This window comes from Heloderma suspectum, chromosome 11 (genome assembly GCF_057233095.1).
Source record: "Heloderma suspectum isolate Gila_16-S chromosome 11, 16-S_ref, whole genome shotgun sequence".
NCBI classification, from domain to species: domain Eukaryota; kingdom Metazoa; phylum Chordata; class Lepidosauria; order Squamata; family Helodermatidae; genus Heloderma; species Heloderma suspectum.
This window is the reverse complement of record NC_139468.1, coordinates 23,830,728-23,838,520: the sequence shown is the minus strand read 5'-3', so window position 1 is coordinate 23,838,520 and position 7,793 is coordinate 23,830,728.

Sequence of the window (7,793 nt, the reverse complement as noted above, 5' to 3'; positions counted from 1 at the left end):
AAGATGGGGGATACTTGGCTCAACAATACTACAAGCAAGAAGGATCTTGGAATTGTGGTAGATCACAAGCTGAATATGAGCCAACAATGTGATGTGGCTGCAAAAGCATAGCTTCCAAATCACATGAAGTACTATTTCCCCTCTATTCAGCACTGGTTAGGCTTCATCTGGAGTACTGCGTCCAAGTTCTGGGCACCACACTTTAAGAAGGATGCAGACAAACTGGAGAGGGTTCAGAGGAGCACAATGAAGATGATCAGGGGACTGGAAACAAAGCCCCATGAGGAGGGATGGAAAGAACTGGGCATGCTTAGCCTTGAGAAGACTGAGGGGAGATATGATAGCGCTCTCCAAGTACTCGAAAGGTTGTCACAGAGAGGAAGGCCAGGCTCTCTTCTTGATCATTCCAGAGTGCAGGAAATGAAATAATGGGCTCAAGTTAACAGGAAGCCAGATTCCAGCTGAACATCAGGAAAAACTTCCTGAGTGTTAGAACAATACGACCATGGAACCAATTACCTAGGGAGGTGGTGGGCTCTCCCATGCTGGAGGCATTCAAGATGAAGCTGGACAGCTATCTGTCAGGGATGCTTTGACTTGGATTCCTGCATTGAGCAGGGGGTTGGACTCAATGGTCTTACAGGCCCCTTCTAACCCTACTATTCTATGATTCTAAGATCCATGGGTGCAGTGAAGCTTCCCAACCTGCAAGGAATTGCTCAGTTGGGCTGAGCCTCTCTGGGTTTCAGTGTTCCGTTTGAGAGAATACCCTGGACAGTTGGCTGTACAGACAGTCCAAAAGGCTGTGATTCTTTTAGTAGATCCCTTTCAATTAACTTTTTAACTTGTATTTCAAAAACATTTTAATATTTCGTGTGATTTAGTCCTTTGGCAGCCCTTAGGGAAGGTTCGGTGAGAGAGCACTGACTTTGCCGGCAGGTCCCAAGTCCAGTTCCTGGCTTCTCCAGATAGGGCTGGAAAAGGCTTGTGTCGAAATCCTGGAGAGCTGATGCCAATCAGTGTAGACCAGGAGTGGTCAACTTCTGGGGTCAGGGGGAAAATCTGGCCCCCAGAACTCACCAGGGACTGTGCCCCATGCTATTGACACTGCCAGATTTGCTCCACACAGACACAGTTTTGCACAAAGACAAGGCATACGGGGAAGCATGTTTAGAAGCAGAATTGTGCTTCCCTGTGCAACTTGTTGAAAAATCATATCGCTTCTTTTGCTGCCGCTGGCAGCACATTCAGCAGCTGCCGCAAAATTGGTGAGGGGGTCGTATGCCCACCCCTACACCCCTAATGTAGACAGTACTCAGCTAGATGGACCAATGGTCTGGCTCAACATAAGGCAGTTTCGTATGTTCCTAAATCCCAGTGCCTTGAGGTCATCTGGAGAGGTCCTGTTGCATATTCCCTTGCCACCTGGCACTTTGGCTGATGGTTATCAGAGTAAGAGCTGTCCCCATAATTGCACTTTTCCTGAGGATCTCCCTGCCAGTAGAGCAACATCTAGTCTGCATCTAGCCAGCATGTACCATCTAGCTAGCATCTAGTCTTGCTTTTAGAAAATGGGTGAAGACTCTCTTTTAGTAAAATGTATTAGTGTTTAGGCTGGTGCTACTGTAATGTTCCACTTGAGGTTATATTTTCTGTTTTAATTTTGTTCTTTGTTCTCACTGTTTTCATTTAATAGTTCATATTGTAGCTAGGATGTATGGATTTTGTTAAATCTGTACTGTGTTTTGCGGATAGTCAGGCATCTTTCATTCTGTCATCTGCTCACTGATGGAATCGGATTTGTTTTAAAGATATACAAGAATTTTGTTCTACTTGGGCTAATGCGCATGAGTACAAGTGCGTATTAGCATTAATACACATTAGCACGTGTGTGCAAAAATCCCCCCTCAAAATAAAAAAAAAGTCTGCAGAATTCACGCAAATCAGAAAAAGCTGGTCCACTATGGAATCGGCAGATTGATTGATTGATTGATTGATATCTATACCACCCAATAGCCAAAGCTCTCTGGGAGGTTCACAAATCAGATCAGATTCATAGGAATCTGAACTCATTTGAATCCATTGCGGATTTCTCCAACATCTCTAATTGTAGCTTTAATCATGCTTTGGACTCTTATCCATAAGCTGCTTTGGGAGGCAATTCTGGGCATCCAAAGTGGATCAGAAATGCATAATGAAAATCATAATGATCTTAGGCTCGTAAGCAAACATCTTTGTGTGTCATTAAACAACACTGATCTGGGCCCAGTGTATATATCTTACGTGGATTTCTGTGTTTAATTACAAGTTCAGCTTCAGTTTGAGGGCTTGTCTTGCCTAGATGTTTACACAGAGAAGATTTGTGACCAAGAGGTGGATTCTGGTGTCCTTACTGAATGCATGGAACAAGGTAGTGCCTTTAAGCACACTGCTCAAAATGAAATTCCCATTTTTACACCTTTGTCCTGTCAGTGAACTCATCTATTATTAATTCGGTACTTGTGCTTGTTGTTTGCCAGCGGCAGGCAACAAAATGATTTGTTCTGCGCACTCCATCTCATTTTGCACTTATGGGTTTCTGTGAAACCATGTGGCCTTTTTTGTCAAAGCAATACTTCATCATGATAGACCCTGGGTGCCACTGTTCTTTCTCTGAAGATATAAAGAGGGGGAAAGACAGAACAAAAAGCACTTTCTAAGGTGACGAATGCAGAAACTTTAATGTCTTTCCCCTAAGCCAGAGACAATGTAACCAACTCTTTGCTTGGCTTCTAGCAATGAATTTTAATATTCTACCCAGCTCCGTTTTTAAACTCTCAGCTTGCATGAATTCAGCATTATTTTTGTCGCTGCTATTGTTTTTCTAGGAAACTGCATTAGGTACCTGTTTGCTTTTGGAAGACTATCAGAGAAAAGAAATGCAGAAATAATAGAAGGCAATAGCCCCAGTTTGCCTGTGAAGATTTAGATGCTCAGGCAGGTTCCCTTTTATGACAGTTTTCCCATTCACTTCAATGGAGGGGGTAGCTCTGTGAATGAAGTGAATGGGAAGCCTACATGTGCGGGAGTTTGGTATTTGCTTTTATATATATATATTTTTAAAAGAATGATCTGTTATCACTTAATAGCTAAGCATAAGCCATGAGCTAGGAATTTCTCAGTTCAAATCTCACCTGGAGAAGCCACTGTGCCCAAGAAATTCCAGGCTTCCAGAAGATTTTATGTTATATATGGAGTGGAAGGAAGGTAGATCTGGATCTACTGGAAGAACTCTGGTGGATTTGCAATATATTCTGACTGCCTGTTGTTTAATAGCAGCAAGGCAACAATCCCTGTCCCTGCCCCAGTGCTTGGATAATGTGCATGGATTTTTGTGTGGAGGGGCAGAGAGTGCCACTCAGCTCTGGTTCTCTAAAACAAATTCCTGGGCTCATTAAATTCTTTAATGTTACGTGTGTGTCTCTCGCACCAGGCTCCGCTTGGTGGATCTCAGCGTTCTAGTAAAAAAGCAAAGTAGATCCTGCAAGCCTGCTTTCACTTGTGTTATTATAATATTCCCTCTAATAGCAAACATGCATGGTTGAGTGCCTATCAGTTTGGAAGCAAAAGACCACCCAAAATGAAAAGTGAGTGGTTTGTATATGTTCAGGGGACTCCCTAGGTTTGCTGAAGTATATTGTTGTTCTTGTTGTTGTTCAGTCGTTCAGTCATGTCCGACTCTTCGTGACCCCATGGACCATAGCACGCCAGGCCTTCCTGTCCTCCGCTCTCTCCTGGAGCGTGCTCAAGTTCATATTCATTGCATCGGTGATACTATCTAGCCATCTCATCCTCTGCCGTCCCTTCTCCTTTTGCCTTCAGTCTTTCCCAGCATCAGGGTCTTTTCCAGGGAGTTTTCTCTTCGCATTAGGTGGCCAAAATATTTGAGCTTCAGCTTCAGTATCTGTCCTTCCAATGAGCACTCAGGGTTGATTTCCTTTAGGATTGACAGATTTGACCTCCTTGCAGTCCAGGGGACTTGTAAGAGTCTTCTCCAGCACCACAGTTCGAAGGCATCAATACTTTGGCGCTCAGCCTTCCTTATAGTCCAGCTCTCACAGCCATACATTACTACTGGGAAAACCATAGCTTTGATTATGTGGACCTTTGTCGGCAAGGTGATGTCTCTGCTTCTTACTATGCTGTCTAGGTTTGCTATAACTTTCCTCCCAAGGAGCAAGCGTCTTTTAATTTCACGGCTACAGTCGGCGTCTGCGATGATCTTGGAGCCCAAGAAAATAAAATCTGTCACTGCTTCCATTTCTTCCCCTTCTATATGCCAGGAAGTGATGGGGCCAGATGCCATGATCTTCGGTTTTTTAATGTTGAGTTTCAAACCAGCTTTTGCACTCTCCTCTTTCACCCTCAACAAGAGGCTCTTTAGATCCTCTTCGCTTTCTGCCATTAGGGTGGTATCGTCTGCGTATCGGAGGTTGTTGATAATTCTCCCGGCAATCTTAATTCCAACCTGTGATTCATCCAACCCAGCGTTTCTCATGATGTACTCTGCATATAAGTTAAATAAGCTGAAGTATATACGTTTGTAAATGTTTTTTTAAAAAAACAGCCTCACAAAGTAGTTCTGAGGAAATCTGTGAGCAATCAGGATGTACGGAATGTTAAAATGCCAGTTGATCCAAGGTGCAGGGAGAGAAGAAACTGGAGGTTGGGAAAGAAGAGAGAATTGGACTGCCCAAACCCTTAACAACTTATACTATGTATCCTGGAAGAGGTGAAGAGGATTAGGGTTGGCTGTGAGGTTAAACTCCCCTCCTTGTGCTGAACAGGGATGTTTTAGGATGAAGGAAAGTAGCATCTGTTGAGCTGCATTATTTTGTAAAGAGTAATGTATTGGATCTGCTTTTGGCATACAGGTGAAATAATAGCAAAACGCTGTGCACACTTACCTGGGAATAAGTCCATTAAGCTCAAGGGGATTCTGTATAGAATTGCAGTGTTAAAGAGCTTCGGGTTTTTTTAATGCTAAATTATATTGGAAGGCAAGTTCCGGGAGATATCTGCATGTGGGAAAGAGATGGCTTTCACAGGATACTAACTTTAAAAAAGCACGATGGAGGAATGAATGGTATAGCATGCCATCTTAAGTAGTAAATCAGAGACCAAGGTCTTTCCAGAATCTTCAGATAGGGCACTTTATTATGGAGAATGTAAGACAGTGTGAAATTAATAGGGATATAACCATATTTGGATTTAAAATAAAAATAAAAGTGCTCATCTAAATACAAAGATACTCTGTTAAGTTTAGAAAGGGGAATTGCGCAGCATTGTAGTGCTGAATGGGAGGAAGACTAGGGTCGATTTCTGAAGAGATCTGGAAGGATATTTTCTCTCAAATTAAATTGCCAGTACTGGTTACCTAACCTCAAAAGAAAATAATTTAAGACCCTTGTGAAACTTTAGAACCAGGGGTTCTGTGGTCCTCCAGGCATCATTGGACTACAATTTCACTATCCCTGACCATGGTGGCTGGGACTGATGGGCGTTGTGGCCCTCAAGATGTTGATGGACTCCATGTTCTCCATCCCTGCTTTAAAAGGATGTAATTGCGTACCTCATAATGGAGATGTAGAAGAAAAAATGCAGTCGATATGCATTCTAAGGTACTCTGGTGAGAGGTGGGTAACACAAGCCAGGATGTTGCAGGATGCAGCTTTACCTTGAAACCTTTACCTATTGGGCTATGGTTACATTAAAAAACATGTTAATTAAAAGGGACAGAGAATTAGTTTTAAGCCTTCTGATAACCATTGAAATTGCAAGGTGATGGAAAAGAGCAGAGATACTAGAAGAGAGACTGGGTGTGAATACTTTGGAAAACTCTTAAAAGAAATAATATGTCTTTTTAGAAGAACAGAATTCTTTCTTTTTTGGCACACTAGATATGATCAGCATATTCCATTAAAGATCTTACACTTTTTAGTATAGAAGTGTGAATGTGGCAAAATGAGACAGTTGTAATGATGTGTATAGGCTACTTAAGAATTGTGGTTGATGTTAATTTTGAAAGACCACAATTCAAGTCTCTGCTCAACACTGAAAATGGTGGCAGCGGGCAAGTTATTTCTCAGCTTTACTTACCTTGCTGTGAGGTGGTTATGAAGATAATTGAGATCAAAACTGGTATCAGGTAAGTGCAATAAATGCAATACAAATGGGTATCTGATAGTCCCATGGTTTGCTGTACTATGCATCCTCCTCTTGTAAGGAGAACGCTGCAATAGATACCAAAAGCCAGTGGAGGCTGGTGGCTCCGATGTCACTGAGGCGATGAATCTGTTCCGAGTTTTAGTCAGAACTCTAAAGGAGCTATCCTTTACAGCACCTTGGATAGTTCTTTTAGAGTTCTGTCTGAAACCCGGAGCGGATTCACCACCCCACTGACATCGGAGCCACCAGCCTCCACTGCCAGGAGCAAAAACTGAGAAGGGACCTGTGGCAGGAAGCAGTGATGGAGTGTGTTTAGCTCCTCTTCAGAGCAGCAGAGCTGAGCAGGTAGCTAACCAGCTGAGAGAACCTGTTCGCAGCAACCTGGGCTCATTCTGGCCTAGCTTTGCCTCATTGCACAGGACTGGCAGCTTGGCCTTCTGAGTTGCCACTGCCACCAAAGGGAGAGGGCACAGCTCAGTGGTGGAGCATCTGCTTTGCACACGGAAGGTCCCAGGTGCGATCCCTGGCATCTCCAGGTGGGCTAGGAAGCCAGTGTGGTGTAGCGGCTAGAGTGTTGGCCTGGGAGTCGGGAGATCCGGGTTCTAGCCTCCACTCAGCCATGGAAGCTCAATGGGTGACTTTGGGCCAGTCACAGACTCTCAGCCCAACCCACCTCACAGGGCTGTTGTTGTGAGGATAAAATGGAGGAGGAGGATTATGTACTCCACCTTGGGTTCCTTAAGGAAGAAAAAAGGTGGGATAGAAATGTAATACAATGTAATACAAAATAAAACCTTTGAGAGCTGCTGAGAGTCTGTGTCGACGATACAGGACGAGATGGACCAAGGATCTGACTCAGGAGAAAACAGCTTCTTATGTTCCTGTGATGGTAGGGGGTAATAACTCAGCTCAGCCACAGCTGCTTGGGAGACATTCATTCAGCTGGTGGTACCACCCCGCCACATACCAAGCTAGGCAGGTTTAACAAAAACGTGGGGAGGCCAAATGGCACTGGGAGGGAGGAGGAGAATCTTATCTCTATCTCTCCCCTGTGCAGCCCTGTCTCCTAGATGCAGCTTGTCAAATTCATGGTTAGCTGATCATGGTGGCACTATTAAAAATAAGCATAAAAAAATGAAGTGTGCGTAAAAATTTAGGCAAATTAGCAATACTCTATATGTTGGCTTCTGCTAAGTACTGCATAAAATTCCTTGAGATTCCTTTCTTAGCCAACGATAGTCACACACACATCAACACTGTTTTTCATGTATACAGTGTTATCGAAAGAAATCATTTTCATTTAAGCAACAAAAAAGTTTTCAACAGTCAGTAAAATACTCTCGTCAGCAAGAGCTGTTGTCACAGGCAGGTGATCATCAAAGTGCAGGTGAGCCTTCCCAACCCGATGCCCTCCAGTAATGTTGGACTACAACTCCCAAGATCTCTGGCTAGGACTGATAGGAGTTGTAGTCTAACTACAACACCTGACAGGAGTTGTAGGTTGGTGTAGCTATTTCACCGTTCTGATGTTTATTATCATCTTGAGGAACTGTGTAATGAGCTGCTAAAAGGGAACTCTTTTGAAA